The sequence below is a fragment of the Oncorhynchus mykiss genome, chromosome 5 (genome assembly GCF_013265735.2).
Source record: "Oncorhynchus mykiss isolate Arlee chromosome 5, USDA_OmykA_1.1, whole genome shotgun sequence".
NCBI lineage: Eukaryota > Metazoa > Chordata > Actinopteri > Salmoniformes > Salmonidae > Oncorhynchus > Oncorhynchus mykiss.
This window is the reverse complement of record NC_048569.1, coordinates 17,793,010-17,820,364: the sequence shown is the minus strand read 5'-3', so window position 1 is coordinate 17,820,364 and position 27,355 is coordinate 17,793,010. Positions and strand designations below refer to the sequence as shown.

Genomic DNA, 27,355 nt, shown 5'->3' with positions numbered 1-27,355 from the left:
ACAATGGTTCTAACAATCCATGTACGGTTCTATGCTCTCTGTGGTCCCTATGTGGTTTTATGCTACCTAAAACGGTTTCAACGGTCTCTATATGGTTCTATGCTCCCTGGAACAGTTCTACAATCCCTATACAACTCAGAATGTCCTGAATAACATTAATGGAGCAGGTTGAAGATGGGTCTTCAACAGTCAGAGACTGTGTAGATTGTGACAGTACTGACTATAGACCACTATTCTGTGTGTTTGTGTGGCAGTAACCATCACTACTCTGGATTGGTGTCCAGTTGCAACAGTGGGTTAAACAAAATGCATACACCACCCACCACTCAATAATTCATATGCCATGGACATGTGTAAAACTGTCTGAAGTTTGGCTAGTGTTTGTTTGTTCAGAACCTAAGTAAAAACCCAAACCAAGTTTATTCAACCCACTGGGTGCCTCAGCTGCAAGCACAACATACAAGCACATATTTATACCTTCTGACTAGGCAGTCACCTCCTTGCATGTCCAAGATAAACATTCGTTCTCTGTTGCTAGGCAGGAACTCAGTCTGTTCCTATTACTGGTATTGTCAAGCCTGCCTAAGTCCTCTGGCCCCTTCCCAGAGGTTGCTTCTCTTCAACTGTTGAGCTCATCTCGAGTTGAGTTCCACATCCCTCCTTGTCCTAGTTCTACAGAAACTGGAACTGAGACTAGATTGTTACTCTTCACCTCCTTCCTTAGAAATATTAACTTCACTGAGACAACATACACAACAAACTTCAGAGCCAAAATACACAAACTTTACCAAACCACAATACAAACAGCAGCTTTTCTGTACCAGTCTCTTTAGCACACATTCCACTCCTTGTTCTCCTTGTCATGCCAAAGTTGTTTAATATGACAGGAATGGCCAGGAGTGGAATGATAGCTAAACAGACTGGTACTCAGACTCGTTTTCCTGACCTCAGGCTCTCTGTTTGAATCGTAGGCTATGCGTTAGGGAAGTTCAAAGGTTGTTTGAGGAATACCTTACAGTGCCCTGATCTGACTCCTACACATTGAGGTCAAACACAAAACTGACCTAAGATCAGTTTAGGTGTCCGCATGCTTCCCACCAGAAACAGTTCAGAAGAATTTTTGCATATATTATGACGACATTTTGTGACGTTTTTGTTCGTTTTGGACTTCTGCTGTCCGGGCACACAAGCCCGATTTGTTTTCATGCACAGTTTTTTCATTGAGAAATACTGCACCAAATCTTAGATGTAAAATTGCACGCCTAAGAACTCATCTGTAAAAACGCCAAAATTAATGAGAGATTTCTTGTTATATTTGATTAATTCTGATTATTTTGAGTAAATGTATACTGGCTACAGCATCCCAAAATGGACAAACAGTACTATTCTCGTTTTTCAAGCAAAGGTATTTTAAGGGTGTATACGAGCACACTCGTTTGGTTGGCCTAGCCAAGTTCCAGCCCAACTGAAGCATGCTGATACCTAGAGGCTACTTCCTCCAGCAGCAAAGGGCTGCCCTGTGGCAGAGCCTAGGTATGTCCAACAGGGGGAAGAAATGAGCAAGCGCATAGTAACTGACCTGGTTCCAACCTGGTTTATCAGGCCTACTCAAGGGAAACTCAGGAAACTAATTCCACAACTACTCAACCTTTGACTTCCTCTTTAGCATGTGGCCCTGGAAACAGAGATCACAAGCCAACAAATACCAAATGTTCCTCTTACATGAATAAATTACACAATCCATAGTTATTACTGTACTATGAAACACAATCCATAGTTATTACTGTACTATGAAACACAATCCATAGTTATTACTGTACTATGAAACACAATCAATAGTTATTACTGTATTATTAAACAATCAATGTATTACTGTACTATGATAACTTCAGTACAAATGACTGACTGCTACATCCTACAAAACTAGCTTTGATACACAATAGCAACGGGATGAATAAAGGGACAAAACCCTGGCAGGACGCTGTGGTTCACCATGTCAACTGAACCAACCCGTGACTGCCACACAGCCACTTCCTGGTCGCTTCCACAGTCAGCAATTTGTATCGGTACCATACAACATCATCACACCCCGCTGTGCTCATTTAACACATGGGTTCATCCAAGAGGTCAGGGGTCAGGGGAGGGTCACGCCAAACGAACCTACAGCCTGGTGCAAATTACGATAGATATTTGCAGGGCAAAGAAAAAATAATTAGAGAAAGAGGAAAAGCAGAAAAGTCATTTCCTGCAGCCAGACAGAACAGTAATGGTATAGAATAGACTTCCTATTACAGAGTGTGGTTATTTAGAAAACAGTCCAGACTGTGTCGAAATTAAAAATACCAAATGGCACTCTATTCCCTATATAGTGCACTACTTTTGACCAGGGCCGCACAGTGCTCTGCCAAAAACTATTGCACTATAGGGAATAGGGTTCTATTTCAGACACAGCCCATGCCTCAACTCTGTGGCTATAATCAATAGTGTGACATAAGCTTTAGCACATGACTCACACAGCATGCATCACATAGGCTATCCTAGGCTAACAGCTGCAAATTCTGTCCCGTCTGCTAACTACTGTACAGACCATGGCTGTCACAGACCTCAGTCACTGACTGCAATAACTAGATACCAGGGAAGCTGCAGAGAGTGAGAGACGGAGTGAGAGAAACAGACAGAGGAATAGAGACAGAGAGTCTGAGACAAAATACAACTCCAAACAGGAAGGGCTAATATTCTGTGCTTTTGGAATGCAGCAATATAAAATAAATTCAATACAAAAGCTAAATAAAAAAATAAAAAAGGCAGGAAACAGGTCTGGGCGTTGTGGCTTTTTCCACCCCACCAGTACAATGCCCCATAGCAACTTGTGAAGAACAGATAAAGACACATTCTATACAAGACAACAGCTTTCGTGGTTTTGAGTCTGAAAACCAACCATGCTGTGTTATATCACTACTCAGAGTTGAAAAGGGAACAGTATAAAGAAGTGAGTGGTACTAGAAGTGCCACATGGCTCTTGACTTGAAATGCACCCTTTGGAGATTCATTGACCAAGTGATTAATATTCTAACCACACATTGTGAAATTCAAGACCAGTCAGTCATTACTCTTGGCCTGGCAGTGAGTGGCCTGTTTAAGAATGCAGTGCCCTCCACCCCAGTGAGAGATAACATGTGGAGGGGTTGGGCGAGCATATCAATCCACTCCTCTGTGGAGTGAGACGAGAGATGCTCACAATGTCCAATTGAAAGAGCTCAAAGCTTCCCAAGAACCGAGAGAGCTGAGAGAGAGAGAAAACGAGAGCGGAAGTCGAGAGAGAGGGAGCCGGAGAGAGAGATAGCCGGAGAGAGAGAGGGAGCGGTAACTTAAAGGTCATGAACAGTCAAAATTATGTTTTTGATGAAATTTGGTTGAAACCAGATCAAAGTATGATAACCAAAGTGGGTTCGATTACAGGCTTAAATTGTTTCTAGCCATTTTGAGCCTGTAATCGAACCCACAAATGCTGATGCTCCAGATACTCAACTAGTCTACAGAAGGCCAGTTGTATTGCTTCTTTAAAACCAGCACAACAGTTTTCAGCTGTGCTAACATAATTGCAAAAGGGTTTTCTATGATCAATTAGCCTTTTAAAATGATAAACTTGGATTAGCTAACACAAGGTGCCATTGGAACACGGGAGTGATGGTTGCTGATAATGGGCCTCTGTACACCTATTTAGATATTCCATTTTTTTATTTTATTTTTAAAAATCAGCCGTTTCCAGTTACAGTAGTCACATACAACATTAACAATGTCTACAATGTAGTTCTGATCAATTTGATGTTATTTTATTGAACAAAAAAAAAAGTGATTTTCTTTCAAAAACAAGGGAATTTCTAAGTGACTCCAAACTTTGGAATGGTTGTGTATACATTTTACATATTCCATACATACTTTCATACTTTTATGATGATTTTATATAATGAAATCACATAATAATACATGACTGAATATAAACTCTTTAATCCCACCCTCAGCCCATCACCAGAGACCACCCTCAGCCCATCACCAGAGACCTATCTCGTTTGGTGCCATATTTCAACTGTGCTGTTTTACATACATTTGTATCCACAGATTGTGAGCTAAAGATGAAAACCTTTCCTACGAGTATTATTATATAATTTATTGACTGACTATGGCTTTCCAGATCACACAACACTGCTATTTGTAAGGTTCATTTTAAGTGAATGTTGTGATTTAACCATTCCTGAACCTGTGACCGAGCTCTGTGTGTGTGTGAGAAAGAGTGGGTGAGTGAGTGAGTGAGTGAGTGAGTGAGTGAGTGAGTGAGTGAGTGAGTGAGTGAGTGAGTGAGTGAGAGAGTGAGTGAGAGAGTGAGTGTGAGAGTGAGAGAGTGTGTGTGAAATGGGGCATAAAACATTATGTTAGTGGCAAGAAGTTTGTATAAGGATTTAAATGACCTGTTTCTGCATTGATCAAGTTTAATCACAGAAGTTATTGGTCCCTTCTCCCATGTCAAACACTTGGATTCAGGAGGCGGGATTACTAAAGAAATAGGGTGATGTCACCCTAACTCAGATTAAGAAATTATTGGTAACATGATATTATCTGACCCAATTTAAATAAGTACCGCCTTGTAACCAACATCTGAGAAGGCTTGTTTGCAGAGGGGCGTGATTTATATAGCTAGATAGCTACTTGACGGGTGCCGAAATTTGACTGTAGGGTGTCAGCAAATATAATTAAAAGTTTACACTATTTATCTCTGGCAAACACACATATGTTTCCCCTTTCATCTGTGTCTGGTGTTAGCTAGTTACTGGCTAGCTAGGTCTTCATCTGTGTCTGGTGTTAGCTAGTTATTGGCTAGCTAGGTCTTCATCTGTGTCTGGTGTTAGCTAGTTATTGGCTAGCTAGGTCTTCATCTGTGTCTGGTGTTAGCTAGTTATTGGCTAGCTAGGTCTTCATCTGTGTCTGGTGTTAGCTAGTTATTGGCTAGCTAGGACTTCATCTGTGTCTGGTGTTAGCTAGTTATTGGCTAGCTAGGACTTCATCTGTGTCTGGTGTTAGCTAGTTATTGGCTAGCTAGGACTTCAGCCAGCATGGAACAAAAGGGAGGGAAAGTGTCGTTCAAAACTCTGACGCAGTTGTCATTTCAACACATCCCTCAGTGCTGCTGTGAACCGCATCACAAGAGTATGTATAAAAAAGAAATGACATCATTGATGCCATTTCCTTGCTGTTTGAGTTGCTTTGTGTATCACCAAATTAGCTTGAGATGACTTTACTGCATCCAAGTTTCTTAACATAGACCTTTTTAAAGAGCGGTCAGTCAAGGCGTGCTCATGAATATAAGCTCCCCGCCCACTCAGCCAGACTTTTCAAACTTTCTGTTAGTTATTTTTTTTAAATGTAGGATTTCTATCCTCAAAATATTTTGGGTGATATTTTAGTCACTTAAAAGGCTATTTTACATGGGAATCTGAATGACTGTGCTCATTTACCCAAATAGAATCAATTGGCCTATTTAAGTTGTGTTGATGATTAGCAACTGCCACAGTACAACAACATGCTACTTTTATACCACAACAACATGCTACTTTTATACCACAATACAACAACATGCTACTTTTATACCACAATACAACAACATGCTACTTTTATACCACAATACAACAACATGCTACTTTTATACCACAATACAACCACAGTACAACAGCATGCCAGTTGTATACCACAGTACATAGTGGTGAGCTTTTTGAAGTCGGCCCTTAGTACAAAATAATAAAGTTTCCGATTTCGGTAAAAAATGTTTTACATTAAATGCATTATGAAGTGATATTAAAATTATTTTAGCTTTTTTAACGAAATTACAAAGCCAAAAACAGTGGAAATATTCCATTGTCTCTGTCAGGTCCACATTGGGTAGACATCAAGAGAAAAATAGGAAATTACCAAACATTTCAGTTGTGTACATTACTTAAAGTTATCAAATAAAAAATATGTTTCATTTCTTAAAGCCATCGCCTCATCACTGAGCAGGCAGTAGCAGCCAGCCAGCCAATCTAATGTTATCTTTGTGCTCCCCATACTGTGTGGTCTTTATTCATCCTATTTAGCCAGCCTGCCTAAGTATTCTGCAGAGCTGTCTGACGAAATCATTTTACTACTTCTTTAAAGTAGATAAGGCATACTTTCAGACTGTCTCTATCCCTCTCATCGTTGTGTACATTGCTCTCTCATGCGGTCTGAGTGTACCTTACACTTTTATGCCCACAATGTTAGGTATCTGTCTCTGTCTGAGCCTTATGCTGTACCTTAGTGGTCGGAGCCGGAAAGAACACGTGCAATCGATGATCATTACAGTTGATAACCACATGTCTGCGCTGAACTGTTGAATATTTGCTTAATGAAAACTACAAGTTCCTTCAACCCAGTGTCCCACATAGTTCTGGATTTAATATCTCTAGAGCAGTGGTCACCAACCTTTGAGTCAAGATCACTTGGAGTCAAAATGTTAATCGCTCACTACTGACAATACAACATCATGCTATTTTTATACCACAATACAACATCATGCTATTTTTATGCTACTTATATGTAACAATTGAGTATCTTACTGTGATTGTTTTCAATTAAAATGGTCAAAAATAGCTTCTTAGCAAAGAATTTAGCTAGGGCTGTCTGGGAGTGGTCTTAGTGGGGAGGAGAAAACTGATATTGACAGAGAGGTTAGGAACTCTTATTGGACAATTAACCAATATATGTTGATGTCACCATGCAGGCCAAAACTCCATCCCAACAAAATAAACTGACATTTCAGGTGGTCTTTTAAAACAACTCTTACACTAAAAGGGCATTATCATCATTTTCACAATATTATTCCAACCACAATGTGGAAATACACAGTACCAGTCAAGAGTTTGCACACACCTATTCAAAGGTTTCTCTTTATTTTTAATATTTTATACATTGTAGAATAATAGTGAAAACATAAATGAAATTACACATATGGTAGTGTTAAATAAAGCAAAATATATTTTAGATTCTTCAAAGTAGAAACCCTTTGCCTTGATGACAGCATTGCACACTCTTGGCATTCTCAACTAACTTCATGAATGCGGATTCAAACAATTAAACAGTAGCTAGGGATAACTAAAAAAGCTATCACATATGCTGAAGTTCTTCAGCTACCTGAGTCACCTGGAATGCATTTCAATTAACAGGTGTGCCTTGTTAAACGTTAATTTGTGGAATTTCTTTCCTTAATGCGTTTGAGCCAATCAGTTGTGTTGTGACAAGGTAGGGATGGTATACAGATGATAGCCCTATTTGGTAAAAAAAACAAGTCCATATTGTCGATCATTACTTTAAGACATGAAGGTCAGTCAATTGGAAAATTTCAAGAACTTTGAAAGTTTCTTCCAGTGCAGTCGCAAAAACCCTCAAGGGCTATGATGAAACTGGCTCTCATGAGGACCGCTACAGGAAAGGAAGACCCAGAGTTACCTCTACTGCAGAGGATAAGTTCATTAAAGTTACCAGCCTCAGAAATTGCAGCCCAAATAAATGCTTCAGACGCAGAGAAGGTGAACGGATGATCTCCACATGTGGTTCCCACAGTGAAGCATGGAGGAGGAGTTGCGATGGTCTTGGGGTGCTTTGCTGGTGACATGGTCTGTGATTTATTTCAAATTCAAGGCACACTTAACCAGCATATCATTTGTTTTTCAACAGGACAATGACCCAACACACCGATTCCATGCCATAAATTGCCAAGAATCTGAAGATCTGGTACAATGCTGTGTACTACTCCCTTCCCAGAACAGCACAAACTGGCTCTAACCAGAATAGAAAGCAGAGTGGGACTGAGCAAGAGGACAAGTACATTACAGTGTCTAGTTTGAGAAACCGATGCCTCACAAGTCCTCAACTGGCAGCTTCATTAAATAGTATGCGCAAAACGCCAGTCTCAACATCAACAGTGAAGAGGCGACTCCGGGATGCTGGCCTTCTTCGCTCTATTTGCTTATTCGCTCTATTTGGGCAATAAAAATAAAATTATTAAGATGACCAAAAGAACAAAGACACTGGACAGAGGAAGATTGGAAAAAAGTGTTTTGGACAGACAAATCTAAGTTGGAGGTGTTAGGATCACAAAGAAGATAATTCGTGAGACGCAGAAAAAATTAAAAGATGCTGGAGGTGCGCCTGACTCCATCTGTCAAGCATGGTGGAGGCAATGTGATGGCCTGGGGGTTTCTTTGGTGGTGGTAAAGTGGGAGGTTTGTACAAGGTAAAAGGGATCTTGAAGAAGGAAGGCTATCACTCCATTTTGCAATGCCATACCCTGTGGACGGCGCTTAATTGGAGCCAATTTCTTCCTACAACAGGACAACGAACCAAAGCACAGCTCCAAACTGTGCAAGAGCTATTTAGGGAAGATGCAGTCAGCTGGTATTCAGTCTATAATGGAGTGGCCAGCACAGTCACCGGATCTCAACCCTTTTGTGGGAGCAGCTTGACCGTATGGTAGGTAAGAAGTACCCATCAAGCAAGTCCAACTTGTGGGAGGTGCTTCAGGAAGCATGGGGTGAAATTTCTTCAGATTACCTCAACAAATTGACAACTAGAATGCCAAAACGTCTGCAAGGCTGTAATTGCTGCAAATGGAGGATTCTTTGACAAAAGGAAAGTTTGAAGGACACAATTAATATTTCAATTAAAACTCATTATTTATAACCTTGTCAACATCTTGACTATATTTACTATTCATTTTGTAACTCATTTCATGTATGTTGTCATGGAAAACAAGGACATTTCTAAGTGACCCTAAACTTTTGAACGGTAGTGTATCAAAATGTCCTACCACTCTGTCCACAACACTAAGGTATATGACAGAATCCTAAATCTAACTGAAGGCTGGGAGGAACAACCACCACGCTGCTCCATGTCCTGTGAAAAGAGGCCATTCTATGCCAGGGTTCTATGCCAATAAGAGGCATCCATTCTATGCCAATATAACCACATGTAGTCAGCAATAAGACTACAACTTTCCATATCCTGTGGAAGTTATTACTTTATGGATGAATTGCTGCTTATGTAAATGGATGGGATTAGAACTGGTCTATTCCACTTTCCCCTCCTACTGCAATAACGCTACAGTATACCTTTTCTCTACCTACTGTGTGTGTGCACGCCTATGTATGTACCAAACCTGGTGGTACAGTGGTTTGGCAATGCCTTGTGAGAGAGACAGTACAGAACTGAACTCTGATGATTACACTAATTCCAGTCACAAAACATGCTTTAGTTAACAAGAGGTGGCCTGTGGCTTTTCTCTCTGGTAATAGCAATTATCTGTCTGAGCAACACTAACATTGTGTTAATTGTTCCGTTTGCTTTAGGTCGAAAAATGATGCAAAATTTGATTTATGGGAAATAGCATCAAATAGCATCAATAGCAGCAACCATTTGAGCCAAGCATGAAATGTACACAATGGCGAATAAAATGGATTTGGCAAGTGAAAACAAGTGAAAACAAAGGAAAACAAAGGAAAACAGGAAATTGCTGTGCATAGAGCAGAACTATAGCCCCGGACCAGAAAAGGGTAGCTTTGAAACTCAGACAAACTAAAATATAAGAGAAAATTAGCAATAGCAACCAGACTAATGAGCACATTAGCCAGCAGAACAGAAGATAAATCTTCATCCAAATTTCATGATTTGATTTGTAAGATGTGGAAAAACAAAACATGGTTTATTTTTCACATGAAAATAAATAGCGCTACAGTCCTTGGAAACTCCCTGAATCATCAATGCCCATCACTGTGTAAATAAATATTGCCCCATAAGAGGCCAAGAATGCAATCTCCGGTTCTCTTCGCTCTCGCTAGGCTAGAGCTTGGCCAGGAGCATTCTTGTTTTTGTGTACATTTAGATCAGATAACATCAGATCAGAGATTCTTCAGTAGTGGAAAGTGATTCAGTGACGAACCCAAAAGAAGCCTTAGAGCAGTTGACAAACGGTACTTGAAACCCAGGTGGACAGTCCCACACTGACCAAGTGAAGGATATGGGAAAACATCCTTGTCTGTACAAAATGTACAAAGCCCTTGTTCAAACACCGCTCTATTGCTGCAGTGAACAAAAAAAAATGCAAAACTTTCTCTTTGGAAGAGCAGGGACAGAATGCCACCTGTATCGCAATTGACCCAGCAACGTCCGGGTTAGGGGAGGGTTTGGCCGGCCGGGATTTCCTTGTCTCATCGTAGTGACTCCTTGTGGCGTGCCGGGCGCCTGCAAGCTGACTTGGTTGTCAGTTGGACAGTGTTTCCTCCGACACACTGGTGCGGCTGGCTAAGCAAGCAGTGTGTCAAGAAGCAGTGAAGCTTGGCAGGTCATGTTTTGGAGGATGCATGGCTCTCAACCTTCGCCTCTCCCGATTCCGCCAAGAGAATTGGATATAATGAAATTGGGGAGAAATGGAAAAAAAATAAACTTTTTAAAAAGGACCCATGAGCACCAACACGTGAGGTTCATAGGAGCACATCAAATTGGGTTTAAAATGAAAGTCATTAGTCTTTATTTTTAGGAAATTAGAAAACATCTACATTAAAGTCTTACGGTATCTGAAATACATCACAACAAAATAATGTTGACGTAAAGACCCATGTCAACTAATATCAACACATATTCGTTTTGGAGAAATTGTTTCTCTTTACCTAAACCCCACATATCTTGAAGTTATTTTTGAATGTCTCTCCCTCGTGAGAAGTGAGGATATTGAAAGTTCACAGAAGTAACAAGTAATGGTAGACCTACCAATTAGTTATAGTGATATTACTGTTTACGAATTACGTAATTAAAACTCGTAATTATGTTACCAAATCAGTTACGGAATTACTGCAACTGAATTGGCTACTATGGGAAGTCACAAACCAGTTGGGTGACTTGCTACTGTCTTCCCTTCCACTGGCATAGTGTTCAGCTCATAACATGTTCTTCCCCTCTTCCTGTCTTAAAACAGTCTGGACAGCCTCTCCCAGTTCTTACTGACACCTACCCATGAGCCTTCTCCTTCCATTTATTAACATCCATGGACATTGAAAAGTCATTGAAATTTGGTCAGTCCACCCTTGATGTTAATGTCTACAGATGGACCGGACTGGACCAAATCTGAACCCATCATAAACACGTTTCACAAGTTTGGATAGCACAGTACAGTATGCCGAGCACATTAGAGTACAGTACAGTATAGGCAAATATAGTATAGTACAGTATATTGTTCTGTATTGTACCACACTCTACTGTGCTGCAATGTGATGTCCAAACGTATTAAAACATTAAGAGAAATGACATTCATATCCATAATTATGCATTTCTGTGTTGTACAGATCACAGACCCATGATGTAATTCTGTTACCAGGTTTAAATCCACTTCACTTCCTGCAGGCCTAGTTTAATAACCAAAACAGATTTTTTTTCAAAACACAAGGTGCCATGTCATAGCAGACACCCCGTTCTTTTAAAGACATCTTTGAATCTTAATTCAGAGCTGAGTTTTTGGAAAATGTGGTCACCTAAAAACGTGAGAGATTGACGTAATTCCGTTTCCAAAGTTTGCATCTGCACAGTTCTTCCACTAAATGAGTTATAGTACATTTTTCTGTGGAAATTGTTAAAGGTAGTCCTTGAGCATATAATTAAACTTTGAAATTAGGGCTGACTGCAATTAGTCAACTGATCGATTGTTTGGTTGTTAGGAAGTTAGTCGAAGAAAGAACAGACGACTTTTAGTTGACCAATTATTTTTTACGTAGGGGACAGCCCTATATGAAATCAATGGCTTTTGTTTGGTATACATTTTAAAGTGAAAAAGCTGAGTCAAAGCGTAATTCTGTTAACATGGAATTGCTCATATTAATATATGTTAATTTCATGCAAATTAAAGGCTGCTTCGCTACCACTCCCACAACAGCAGCACAAGCATGGCCTTAGATTCGCAGGTGCTCATGTTAGAACAAGCCCAGGGTCAGTTTCTGTGGTGGCAGAAAAGCCCAGTATACACTGCAGGACTTTCAAAATCCTAACATCACTGAGCCTCTCACATTGAACAACTGTCTTTCCTGTAGTTGTTTTGTGTTGCCAACATAGTGTTGCGCAAGCTAACCATCTGCCACAGACGTGTCACACATAATACGATTCTTCACTTGGTCGTGAGGGTTCTCTATACCAAACAATGATGTGATACGATTTAACGTAGCTACGAGCTGTGGCTCAAAGCAGCCTCATAAAGGTTCAGTTAGACATTCACGCTTGCCATACAGAGTTGAAAGATCTAGCCAATGTTTTGAATTGGATAACATTGCTTGTGAACTTCAGAGCTGTAACGATTTGACACTTTGGTTAAAGGCAAGTACAATACAATACTAGTAGTAGTCATAGCTCCTTCTCCAGAGTCTACACATTCTGGGTGATGTGATACGTCAGCATCTCACTGGCTTCTTCTCTGGCCAGCTCTCATTGGCTATTGCTGATCACGTTCTGAAAACTTGTCATTGCACATCTCACACAAGAGCATTGCAGATTGTGTCAATAAAATCAAACCTGTTTGAAAACAACTGGGACTGCTCAAAAATGAGATTAGAAGCCCTCAGATTGAGTCTTTAACCTGGTCAGAAACAAGCGTTGAGTAGACAAAAACGTGTCTGGGACAGCAGTAAAAACACAACTTCTCAACACAGAGGTTTAAACATTAGTAAGTGATGGGCACTACATCAACATACAAATTGTTTAACAACTTCGGCTCTTTTCACAACATGTGTAAACCAAGACGCCTTTATAACACTGTCAGAATGTCTGCCTGCCGATGGTCGTGTGATGACAGAATGTCTGCCTGCCGATGGTCGTGTGATGACAGAATGTCTGCCTGCCGATGGTCGTGTGATGACAGAATGTCTGCCTGCCGATGGTCGTGTGATGACAGAATGTCTGCGAGGCATATTAACATTATTACGCATATACAATAATCATGGCAAGTACAACTACCATCTAGCCACACTACAAAAACAGGACATCTCTACTTCTCCTACAGGCATTGTGAACAAACTGAGCTAACCCCCCTGTCTGAAACAGAAGGCTGGTCTATGGGCGAGGCCTCCTCCTCGTTGTACTCTATTCACAACATGATCATGTAGCTCCTTCCATTCTAGGCTTATATATTTTAACACCGTCTCAACAACACCCCCATAAATCAACCATTCTGTCATTAGATGAATAGCTGATTTTCCAAGGTGCTCCCAGATACAATTGTCTTGGGCCAGGAGCTTCCTTAACAACGTGACCTGACCAGTAGAAACTCTGGCTAGTTATTGACCTTACGAGGTAAAATATCAATTGACTCAACTCCGAAAGTAGCCTTTCCCATGTAACCCAAGTTACCCAACTCAATGTTGACCTAAACCTCCCAACCACAGATGCCAGGGGAGAGTGAAGAGATTCCTCCAGCTCTCCTCTCACATGGCTAGGCCCCATGTCGGTTGACCTCACAACTCAACCTCATGGCTACAACCCAAAACAAAAACATGCTATTCCTTTCTACAGAGTTAGAGATTAAATCACATTTTATTTGTCATGTGTCGAATACAGTAGCATGGAGAGAGAGGAGCTATCCTATCCGATGTCTGCCATGATATTTTGTGATGACCACATAGTCCATGCTCAGTGGAGGAGAACAAATAAAAGGCAAGACAAACAAAGGCAGCCCTTATTATTTGGACAGTGGCTCTTTACAGGGAGGAAGAGGGCAGAGGCTATGGTACTGTAGCTATGCCTTGTTTGTGTGTGTGTGTGTGTGTGTGTGTGTCTCTAATACACTGAACAAAAATATAATAACACAACATTTAAAGTATTTGTCCCATGTTTCATGAGCTGAAATAAAAGATCCCAGAAATTTCCCCAACACACAAAGAGCTTATTTCTCTCAAGTTTTAGCCACAAATGTGTATACATCCCTGTTTGTGAGCATTTCTTCTTTGCCAAGAAATGCCACACCTGTCAGGTGGACGGATTATCAAAAAGCTGATTAAACAGCATGATCCTTACACAGGTGCAGCTTATGCTGGGGACTATAAAAAGGTTACTCTAAAATGTGCAGTTTTGTCTCAACACAATGCCACAGATGGTCTCAAGTTGAGGGAGCATGCAATTGGCATGCTGACTGCAGGAATGTCCACCGGTTGCGAGAGAATTGAATGTTCATTTCTCTACCATAAGCCGCCTCCAGCCTCATTTTAGGAAACTTCAATGTCGTGAACAGAGTGCCACATGGTGGTAGTGGGGTCAGGGTATGCGCAGGCATAAGCTACTGACAACAAACACAATTGCATTTTATCAATGGCAATTTGAATGCACAGACATACCGTGAAGAGGTCCTGAGACCCATTAATCCGCCGCCATCACCTCATGTTTCAGCATGATAATGGACGGCCCCATGTCGCAAGGATCTGTACACAATTCCTGGAAGCTGAAAATGTCCCAGTTCTTCCATGGCCTACATACTTACCAGACATGTCACACATTGAGCATGTTTGGGATGCTCTGGGTTGACGTGTTCGACATGTGTTCCAGTTCACACCAATATCCAGCAACTTCGCACAGCCATTGAAGGAATGGGACAACATTCCACAGGCCACAATCAACAGTCTGATCAACTCTATGCGAAGGGGATGTGTTGAGCTGCATGAGGCAAATGGTGGTCACACCAGATACTGACTGGTTTTCTGATCCACGTTCCTACTTTTTTTTTTAAAGGTATTTGTGACCAACAGATGCATATCTGTATTCCCAGTAATGTCAAATCCATAGATTAAGGTCTAATGAATTAATTTCAATTGACAGATTTCCTTATATGAACTGTAACTCTGTTAACGCATGTTGCATTTACATTACCATTCAAAACATTGGGGTCACTTAGAAATATCATTGTTTTTGAAAGAAAAGCATATTTTTTTGTCTATTAAAATAACATTAAATTGATCAGAAGTACATTGTAGACATTGTTAATGTTGTAAATGACTATTTTAGCTGGAAACAGCTGATTTGTTAAAATGGAATATCTACATAGGCGTACAGAGGCCCATTATCAGAAACCATCACTCTGGTGTTCCAATGGCACGTCGTGTTAGCTAATCCAATTTTATCATTTTAAAAGGATAATTGATCATTAGAAAGCCCTTTTGCAATTATGTTAGCACAGCTGAAAACTGTTGGCGTCGACAGAGATGGTCGCCTCGCTTCAGGAAACTATGCAGTATTTAGTTTTTTTTAATGTATTATTTCTTACATTGTTACCCCAGGAAATCTTAAGTATTATTACATACAGCCAGGAAGAACTATTGGATATAAGAGCAACGTCAACTTACCAAAATTATGAGCAGGAATTCGACTTTCCCTAAGCGGATCCTCTGTTCGGACCACCACCCAGGACAATAGATCTGATCCCAGTAGGCAACCCAAAACAACGGCGCCACAGAAGGGGCAGACGGAGTGGTCTTCTCGTCAGGCTCCGTCTCACCGCTCACCGCTCCCGAGAATACTACTCGCCAATGTCCAGTCTCTTGACAACAAGGTAGACGAAATTCGAGCAAGGGTTATCTTCCAGAGAGATCGTTACATTCTTTGTTTCACAGAAACATGGCTCACTCGGGATATGTTATCAGAATCCATAAAGCCACCCAGTTTCATCCCGCATCGCGCTGCCAGAAACAATCATCTCTCTGTATGCCTTATGATTAACGACTCGTGGTGCAATCATAACAACAGAGTCGCTGGTGCGCGATGAGACAAGGAGATCCCTACCGACCAATCCCTCCCTAACCCGGACGACGCTAGGCCAATTGTGCGGTCGCGGCCGGTTACGACAGAGCCTGGGCGCGAACCCAGGGACTCTGATGGCACAGCTGGCGCTGCAGTACAGCGCCCTTAACCACTGCGCCACCCGGGAGCTCCCAGACAAATTAAAACAACTTCTTTGCTCACTTTCAGGACAATATAGTGCCACTGACACGGCCCGCTACGAAAACCTGTGGGCTCTACTTCACCGTGGACAACGTGAGTAAAACACTTAAAACGTGTTAACCCTCGCAAGGCTGCTGGCCCAGGCGGCATCCCAAGCTGCGTCCTCAGAGCATGTGCAGACCAGCTGGCTGGTGTGTTTACAGACATTCAATCAATCCCTGTCCCAGTCTGGTGTGCCCACATGCTTCAAGAGGGCCACCATTGTTCCTGTCCTCAAGAAAGCTAAGGTAACTGAGCTAAACAACTATCACCCCGTAGCACTCACTTCTGTCATCATGAAGTGCTTTGAGAGACTAGTCAAGGACCAGATCACCTCCACCCTACCTGACACCCTAGACCCACTCCAATTTGCTTACTGCCCCAATAGGTCCACAGACGATGCAATCACACTGCCCTAACCCATCTGGACAAGAGGAATACCTATGTAAGAATGCTGTTCATTGACTACAGCTCAGCATTTAACACCATAGGACCCTGAGTCTCGACCACGCCCTGTGCAACTGGGTCCTGGACTTCCTGACGGGCCGCCCCCAGGTGGTGAGGGTAGGAAACAACATCTCCACCCCGCTGATCATCAACTCTGGGGCCCCACAAGGGTGCGTTCTCAGCCCTCTCCTGTACTCCCTGATCACCCATGACTGCGTGGCCATGCACGCCTCCAACTCAATCATCAAGATTGCAGACGACACTACAGTGGTAGGCTTGATCACCAACAACGACAAGACAGCCTACAGGGAGGAGGTGAGGGCCCTCGGAGTGTGGTGTCAGGAAAATAACCTCACTCAATGTCAACAAAACAAAGGAGATGATCGTGGACTATCCACATCGACGGGACAGTAGTGGAGACGGTGTAAAGTTCCTCGGCATATACATCACTGATAAACTGAAATGGTCCACCCACACAGACAGCGTGGTGAAGATGGCGCAATAGCGCCTCTTGAACCTCAAGATACTGAAGAAATTTGGCTTGTCACAGAAAACACTCAAACTTTTACAGATGCACAATTGAGAGCATCCTGTCAGGCTGTATCACCACCTGGTACGGCAACTGCTCCGCCCACAACCGCAGGAATCTCTTAGAGGGTAGTGAGTAGAGGTCGACCAATTAATCGGAATGGCCAATAACTTGAAATCGGCCCCAATTATTCATAACAATCGGAAATCGGTATTTTTGTGCAGCAATTGTATACCTTTATTTAACTAGAGTGTCAGTTATGAGCACATTCTTATTTTCAATGAATGCCTAGGAACGGTGGGTTAACTGCCTTGATCAGAGGCAGAATGACAGATTTTCACCTTGTCAGCTCGGAAGATACAATCTTGCAACCTTACAGTTAACTAGTCCAACGCTCTAACCACCTGCCTCTCATTGTACTCCACGAGGAGCCTGCCTGTTACACAAATGCAGTAGAAGCCAAGGTAAGTTGCTAGCTAGCATTAAACTTCTTATATAAAAAAAAAAAATCTATCAATCATAAATCACTAGTTATACCTACACATGGATGATGATATTACAAGTTTATCTAGCGTGTCCTGCATTGCATATAAATCGATGCAATGCTGGGGGATGATTTAACAAAAATGCATTTGCGAAAAAAGCACAATCGTTGGACGAATGTACCTAAACATAAACACCAATGCCTTTCTTAAAATCAATACACAGAAGTATATATTTTTAAACCTGCATATTTAGCTAAAAGAAATCCAGGTTAGCAGGAAATATTAACCAGGTGAAATTGTGTAATTTCTCCTGCGTTCATTGCACGCAGAGTCAGGGTATATGCAACAGTTTGGGCTGCCTTTGCTCATTGCGAACTAATTTGCCCGAATTTTACATAATTATGACATATGTTAAGTTGTTAAGAATGTTGTGCAATGTCACAAGAATATTTAGACTTAGGGATGCCACCCGTTAGATAAAATACAGAACGGTTCCGTATTTCACTGAAAAAATACATGTTTTGTTTGAGACGATAGTTTCCGGATTTGACCATATTAATGACCAAAGGCTCATATTTCTGTGTGTTATTATGTTATAATTAAGTCTATGATTTGATAGAGCAGTCTGACTGAGCGATGGTAGGCAGCAGCAGGCTCGGAAGCATTCATTCAAACAGCACTTTCATGCGTTTTGCAAGCAGCTCTTCGCAAGCACAGCGCTGTTTATGACTTCAGGCCTATCAGCCTAATGGCTGGTGTAACCGACGTGAAATGGCTAGCTAGTTAGCTGGGTGTGCGCTAATAGCGTTTCAAACGTCACTCGCTTTGAGACTTGGAGTAGTTATTCCCCTTGCTCTGCAAGGGCCGCGGCTTTTGTGGAGCGATGGGTAACGCTGCTTCGAGTGTGGCTGTTGTTTATAGGTTAGGGGATGCTTGCGTCCCACTTGGCCAAAAGCCAGGGAAAATGCAGAGCTTTCATTAAATCACACATGTAAGATACTAAATTAAAGCTACACTCGTTGTGAATCCAGCCAACGTGTCAGATTTTAAAAAGGCTTTTCGGCGAAAGCATAAGAAGCTATTATCTGATGATAGCACAACAGTAAACAAAGAGGGTAGCATTTTTCAACCTTGCAGGCGCTACACAACGCAGAAATAAAATATAAAACATGGCTTACCTTTGATGAGCTTCTTTTGTTGGCACTCCAATATGTCCCATAAACATCACAATTGGTCTTTTTGTTCGATTAATTCCATCCATATATATCCAAAATGTCAATTTATTTGGCGCGTTTGATCCAGAAAAAAAAACTGCGCAACGTCACTACAAAATATTTAAAACATTGCCAAAACATTTAAAACTACTTTAGGTATTTTTAAACGTTAATAAATCGATCAAATTGAAGACGGGTCTATCTGTGTTCAATACAGGAAGACAAGAAACCAAGCTACTTTTCAAGTCTTGTGCAACTCTCAGTGTTACGCAGTTCCTAGTTGGCCCTACTTCTTCCTTGCACAAAGGAATAACCTCAACCAAATTCCAAAGACTGGTGACATCCAGTGGAAGCGGTAGGAACTGAAAACAAGTTCATAAGAAATATCGTTTCCCAATGAGAACTCACTGAACAGACAGACACCTCAACAACAACAACAATTCTGAACGGTTAGTCCTCGGGGTTTTGCCTGTTACATGAGTTCTGTTATACTCACAGACATGATTCAAACAGTTTTAGAAACTTCAGAGTGTTTTCAATCGAAATCTATGAGTAATATGCATATCTTATATTCTTGGCATGAGTAGCAGGAAGTTGAAATTGGGCACGCTATTTATCCAAGTGGAAATGCTGCCCTCTATACTTTAAGTTAACTACAACCTAAAACCTCTTATCTTGGAATATCTCATGTTAAAAGGAACCACCAACTTTCATATGTTCTCATGTTCTGAGCAAAGAACTCAAACGTTAGCTTTTTTACATGGCACATATTGCACTTTTACTTCTCCAACACTTTGTTTTTGCATTATTTATAGCTAATTCAACATGTTTCATTATTTATTTGAGGCTAAATTGATTTTATTGATGTATTACATTAAAATAAGTGTTCATTCAGTATTGTTGTAATTGTCATTATTACAAATAAATACATTTAAAAAAATTTAAAAAATACATAATTGTCAGATTAATCGGTATCAACTTTTTTTGGTCCTCCAATAAATCGGTATCGGTGTTGAAAAATCATAATCGGCCGACCTCTAGTAGTGAGGTCTGCACAAAGCATCACCGGGGGCAAACTACCTGCCCTCCAGGACTGTTAAACAGCCATCGCTAACATTGAGTGGCTGCTGCCAACATACTGACTCAAATCTCAAGCCAGTTTAATAATTGGATGTAATAAATGTATCACTAGTCACTTTAAACAATGCCACCTTATATAATGATTACATAACCTACATTTACTCATCTCATATGTATATACTGTATTCTATACCATCTACTGCATCTTGCCTATGCCGTTCGGCCATCACTCATTCATATATTTATATGTACATATTCTTATTCATCCCTTTACATTTGTGTGTGTGTGTGTAAGGTAGTTGTTGTGAAATTGTTAGATTACTTGTTAGATATTACTGCACTGTCGGAACTAGAAGCACAAGCATTTCGCTACACGCGCATTAACATCTGCTAACCATGTGTATGTGACCAATATTTGTATTTATTTTTTTATTTCACCAGGTAGGCCAGTTGAGAACAAGTTCACATTTACAACTGCGACCTGGCCAAGATAAAGCAAACCAGTACGGAAAAAACAACAGAGTTACACATGGAATAAACAAACGTAGTCAATAACACAATAGAACAATCTATATACAGTGTGTGCAAGTGAAGGAGGTAAGGCAATAAATACGCCAATAGTGGCGAAGTAATTATAATTTAGCAATTTACACTGGAGTGATATACAGTTGATGTAGGAAATGTACATACACCTTAGCCAAATACATTTAAATGCAGCTTTTCCTGACATTTAATCCTAGTAAAATTTCTGTTCTAAGTCAGTTAGGATCACCACTTTATTTAAAAAATGTGAAATGTCAGTATAGAGAGAATGATTTATTTCAGCTTTTATTTCTTCCATCACATTCCCAGTGGGTCAGAAGTTTACATGCTACCAAATAATAATTGAGTGTGTTGCCTTTACATTGTTTAACTTGGGTCAAACTTTTAGGGTATCCTTCCACAAGCTTCCCACAATAAGTTGGGTGAATTTTGGCCCATTCCTCCTGACAGACCTGGTGTAACTGAGTCAGGTTTGTAGGCCTCCTTGCTCACACATGCTTTTTCAGTTCTGCCCACAAATTTTATTTTGGATTCAGGTCAGGTCTTTGTGATGGCCACTCCAATACCTTGATTTTGTTGTCCTTGAGACATTTTGCCACAACTTTGGAAGTACGCTTGGTGTCATTGTCTATTTGGAAGACGCATTTGCGACCAAGCTTTAAAATTTCTGACTGATGTCTTGAGATGTTGCTTCAATATATCCACATAATTTTCTTTTCTCTTGATGCCATCTATTTTGTGAAGTGCACCAGTCCCTCCTGCAGCATTGCACCCCCACAACATGACGCAGCCACCCCCCCTCAGCTTGCAAGCCTACCCCTTTTTCCTCCAAACATAACGATGGCCATGGTGGCCAAACAGTTCTACTTTTGTTTCATCAGACCAGAGGACATTTCTCCAAAAAGTACAATCTTTGTCCCCTTTTGCAGTTCAGACCGTAGTCTGGCTTTTTAATGGCAGTTTTGGAGCAGTGACCTCTTCCTTGCCGAGCGGCCTTTCAGGTTATGTCAATATAGGACTCATTTTACTGTGGATATGGATACTTTGTACCTGTTTCTTACAGCATTTTCACATGGTCCTTTGCTGTTGTTCTGGGATTGATTTGCACTTTTCGCACCAAAGTACGTTCATCTCTAGGAGACAGAATGCGTCTCCTTCCTGAATGGTATGACAGCTGCGTGGTCCCATGGTGTTTATACTTGCGTACTATTGTTTGTACAGATGAACATGGTACCTTCAGGCGTTTGGAAATTGCCCCAAAATGATGAATCAGACTTCTGGAGGTCTACTATTTTTTTCTGAGGTCTTGGCTGATTTCTTTTGATTTTCCCATGATATCAAGCAGAGGCACTGAGTTTGAAGGTAGGCCTTGAAATACAGTGCCTTGCGAAAGTATTCGGCCCCCTTGAACTTTGCGACCTTTTGCCACATTTCAGGCTTCAAACATAAAGATATAAAACTGTATTTTTTTTGTGAATAATCAACAAGTGGGACACAATCATGAAGTGGAACAACATTTATTGGATATTTCAAACTTTTTTAACAAATCAAAAACGGAAAAATTGGGCGTGCAAAATTATTCAGCCCCCTTAAGTTAATACTTTGTAGCGCCACCTTTTGCTGCGATTACAGCTGTACGTCGCTTGGGGTATGTCTCTATCAGTTTTGCACATCGAGAGACTGAATTTTTTTCCCATTCCTCCTTGCAAAACAGCTCGAGCTCAGTGAGGTTGAATGGAGAGCATTTGTGAACAGCAGTTCTCAGTTCTTTCCACAGATTCTCGATTGGATAAAGGTCTGGACTTTGACTTGGCCATTCTAACACCTGGATATGTTTATTTTTGAACCATTCCATTGTAGATTTTGCTTTATGTTTTGGATCATTGTCTTGTTGGAAGACAAATCTCCGTCCCAGTCTCAGGTCTTTTGCAGACTCCATCAGGTTTTCTTCCAGAATGGTCCTGTATTTGGCTCCATCCATCTTCCCATCAATTTTAACCATCTTCCCTGTCCCTGCTGAAGAAAAGCAGGCCCAAACCTGATGATGCTGCCACCACCATGTTTGACAGTGGGGATGGTGTTTTCAGGATGATGAGCTGTGTTGCTTTTACGCCAAACATAACGTCTTGCATTGTTGCCAAAAAGTTCAATTTTGGTTTCATCTAACCAGAGCACCTTCTTTCACATGTTTGGTGTGTCTCCCAGGTGGCTTGTGGCAAACTTTAAACTACACTTTTTATGGATATCTTTAAGAAATGGCTTTCTTCTTGCCACTTTTCCATAAAGGCCAGATTTGTGCAGTATACGACTGATTGTTGTCCTATGGACAGAGTCTCCCACCTCAGCTGTAGATCTCTGCAGTTCATCCAGAGTGATCATGGGCCTCTTGGCTGCATCTCTGATCAGTCTTCTCCTTGTATGAGCTGAAAGTTTAGAGGGATGGCCAGGTCTTGGTAGATTTGCAGTGGTCTGATACTCCTTCCATTTCAATATTATCGCTTGCACAGTGCTCCTTGGGATGTTTAAAGCTTGGGAAATATTTTTGTATCCAAATCCGGCTTTAAACTTCTTCACAACAGTATCTCGGACCTGCCTGGTGTGTTCCTTGTTCTTCATGATGCTCTCTGCGCTTTTAACGGACCTCTGAGACTATCACAGTGCAGGTGCATTTATACGGAGACTTGATTACACACAGGTGGATTGTATTTATCATCATTAGTCATTTAGGTCAACATTGGATCATTCAGAGATCCTCACTGAACTTCTGGAGAGAGTTTGCTGCACTGAAAGTAAAGGGGCTGAATAATTTTGCACGCCCAATTTTGTCAGTTTTTGATTTGTTAAAAAAAGTTTGAAATATCCAATAAATGTCGTTCCACTTCATGATTGTGTCCCACTTGTTGTTGATTCTTCACAAAAAAAATACAGTTTTATATCTTTATGTTTGAAGCCTGAAATGTGGAAAAAGGTCGCAAAGTTCAAGGGGGCCGAATACTTTCGCAAGGCACTGTACATCCACAGGTACACCTCCAATTGAATCAAATTATGTCAATTAGCCTATCAGAAGCTTCTAAAGCCATGACATCATTTTCTGGAATTGTCCAAGCTGTTTAAAGGCAGAGTCAACTTAGTGTATATAAACTTCTGACCCACTGGAATTGTGATACAATTCACTGGAAGTGAAATAATCTGTCTGTAAACAATTGTTGGAAACATTACTTGTGTCATGCACAAAGTAGATGTCCTAACCGATTGCCAAAACTATAGTTTGTGAACAAGAAATTTGTGGAGTGGTTGAATTTTTTTTGAATGACTCTAACCTAAGTGTATGTAAACTCTCGATTTCAACTGTACGTGCAGATGAGGATGTGCAAGTAGAAATACTGGTGTGCAAAAGAGCAGAAAAACAAACAAAACAAAAGGGCTGTGTACAGCTGCGGCGATCGGTAAGCTGCTCTGACAGCTGTTGTTTAAAGTTAGAGAGGGAGATATAAATCTCCAACTTCAGTGATTTTTGCGATTCGTTCCAGTCATTGGCAGCAGAGAACTGGAAGGAAAGGCGGACAAAGGAGGTGTTGGCTTTGGGGATGACCAGTGAAATATACCTGCTGGAGCGCGTGCTACGGGTGGGTGTTGCTATGGTGACCAGTGAGCTGAGATACGGTGGCGCTTTACCTAGCAAAGACTTATAGATGACCTGGAGCCAGTGGGTATGGCGACGAATATGTAGCAAGGACCAGCCAACGAGAGCATATAGGTCGCAGTGGTGGGTATTATATGGGGTTTGGTGACAAAACGGATGGCACTGTGATAGACTGCATCCAATTTTCTGAGTAGAGTGTTGGAGGCTATTTTGTAAATGACATCGCCGAAGTCAAGGATCAGTAGGATAGTCAGTTTTACGAGGGTGTTTGGCAGCATGAGTGAAGGAGGTTTTTCTTATTTGATTAAAGAAGCAATAAAAATGGTCTTCTTTAGACTAGTTGAGTATCTGGAGCATCAGCATTTGTGGGTTCAATTACAGGCTCAAAATGGCAAGAAACAAATAACTTTCTTCTGAAAATCATCAGTCTATGCTTGTTCTGAGAAATGAAGGCTATTCCATGCGAGAAATTGCCAAGAAACTGAAGATCTCGTTCAAAGCTGTGTACTACTCCCTTCACAGAACAAAGAATACTGGCTCTAACCAGAATAGAAAGAGGAGTGGGAGGCCCCGGTGCACAACTGAGCAAGAGGACAAGTACATTAGAGCGTCTAGTTTGAGAAACAGACGCCTCACAAGTCATCAACTGGCAGCTAGCTTCATTAAATAGTACCCGCAAAACACCAGTCTCAATGTCAACAGTGAAGAGGCGACTCCGGGATGCTGGACTTCTTCGCTCTATTTGCTTATCACACTGCCATCTTATTTTCCCATGAAACACTGAGGGGGACAGACAGTTCACCACACACACAGGCCCTGCCTACACACAACACTGTAGTGCTCTCTCAACCCAACCTTCTGGGAATATAGAGAAAAGATTACAAATCAGAATAGAAAGAGGTAACAGATTAAAACACAGGTCCTTGCTGTGTGTGGGTAACACATCCATTGAAGGGGAAGCATAGCAGTGACACAGCAAGTGATGCAACACACAGAGACCGTGTTCCTTCATTCCTAAAACAATTGTTTGTTCAGCTGAGGGTAATATAGGTTAACCCAAAACTAAAGTATTGTGTAATTGGTCAGATGCTCAATTAAGTTCTGGGTCCATCCATGTTACTGGAACGAAGAGTATATGGGCTTTACAAAATTCTAGAACTAATTATCTCACGCATCCTGTTGTACCATGACAGCTCTACGTTACTATTTAGCTGAGGGAAGAGATGCTGCCGTGTCCACATTTGAAATTCAGTAAAATGTGTATATGAGAGGGTGTGTGCGTCCTGCATCTTAACCACACAGCTGATCTCTGCTTCCACTGTGATCTTGGGGCTTGTATCTAAGCACAGAGGGTAGGTTGAGAGATGAGAGGATAGCAGGGCTCTTAGTCTCTCTCAGCCTTCAAGATACAGTACATGCACTACATCACATCTTCTCTCCCTTTTTACTTAGATGGCTTAAGCTTTGCAACGATACCACTCTTATTAAATTAGATGAACTATACAAGAGGTAGGCACTATATTAATGTGCAGTCAGTCTTCATTAAAAAAAATGAACTAACAGAGGCGTTTCTCTGGACACAGAGCTTATTTCAGTAAACTAGGTAAAGAGGCCCTATATTTTACTGGCTAGCTGTGGCTAAATTATATAGTAGACATCTGTGACCTTTAGCCTTTCAAGAGTAAACAAATACAACTAACCAGAACACACAGACATTCAAGCTTAGGCCTAATGTTTTCTGAAGAGATCAAGGCTGGACTTTTATTTTGATTGTGTGACCAGACATGATCAAATCCTTTCTCCCTGAGAACATAAACTTGAGAACATCAGAGTGCTTGTGATGTGTCAGAGTAAAAACACACCTTGTGGCTTTCTGTCTTCACTTAATTTCCTCCTATCATATACCGGTTTCCCTAGTCCAGTACAAATATATTTCAGAAGAGGTCTTCAACAAGTCAGTGGCATTTATTTAGCCTAAATATATATATATATATATTTGTTTTATCTACATCAAGATAAGGGCAACTGTCTTAAGAAACTTGATAGTGATCAATCAGTTGTGTAGCCTACAGTCAGTGTAGTAGGCTATTACACATTAGGCTAATAACAGTTAGAACTCTTCCTCCTTCCTTTCCATGTACTGTAACTTGGTAAGGAGTAAAAATACACCTTGTGCTCTCCTCTTCTCTCTGAAAATAATTTTCTTGTATCATATACCGGTTCCTCTAATACATAAATAAATATATTTAAAAAGGTCTTCATGAAGTCAGTGGTTTGTGTCTACATTATCTTCATCGAGATTAGGCCTAGTTCTATTGTCATGAATTAAGCCTTATTGATAGTGATCAACTACAGTCATAGCTTACTGTACCACAGACTAATCACAGTGCTGTGTCCCATACTTTGGGCCTCCTTCCTCTCCACTGTACAGTTCCACCTCAGCTGGACCTCATTTCTGGGTCTGGTTAGTCCAGCTGACTGACTGTTATGATTGTTATGAAACATAACAGAGGGCATTAACACTGGCATGACATGGCTGCCACTTCCGTATGATCTCAAGATAACATCTGTGGAATGCAAGAACAACCACCTGTGATTACACACCATGACATTTCTTTCTATTTAACCTTTATTTATCTAGGCAAGTCAGTTAAGAACAAATTATTATTTTCAATGACGGCCTAGGAACAGTGGGTTAACTGCCAGTTCAGGGGCAGAACGACAGATTTTTACCTTGTCAGCTCGGGGATTTGATCTTGCAACCTTTCGGTTACTAGTCCAACACTCAACTACTAGGCTACCTGCCGACATGCACTGTCTGTCCGTCCATCCATCTGTCTGCTTTTCTGTCTGTGTCCTTCAGTCAGGGAAACGTCATGTTATGGTAGGCCTACTGTATATGTATGTGATGTAAATTTGTCATGAATCAGAACCTGTCAAAGTCCATTGTAATAAAGACTAGGCTGTCAATAAAGCAGCAGGTGGCTGCAGCACACCTAGTACACACCTAGGGCCTAAGCAGTCATTATAATACCAAATAGTAGTTAACATATGGATTCAAGATTTTAAGTTATCTGGCAAATGGTTGACCCATGGTGTAAAATAGAATACCCAGAGACTGAATTTACACAGTTGTATATCATAATATCTTGAACACAGATAGCGTTGTAGTAAAGGAAAATAGGCCTATCCTTTCAACTACTTATCTAGTAAGCCTCGAAAGTGGGAGTAAATTAGTAATTCAGTAACATTTAGAATGCGGTTACATTTTAACAAGTGACTAATTAAACCATGTCACTTGACATGCAAAATAACATTATGGGAAAGATCTTCATATGACATAATCAAT

General features: G+C 40.9%; 1 protein-coding gene across 12 annotated transcripts in view; it reads right to left on the bottom strand.

Annotated features, from left to right (window-relative positions):
- Positions 1 to 27,355, bottom strand: part of LOC110523357 (F-BAR domain only protein 2) — a 79,733-nt gene that overhangs the window by 51,228 nt on the left and 1,150 nt on the right. The gene's annotated exons all lie outside the window — the stretch shown is intronic.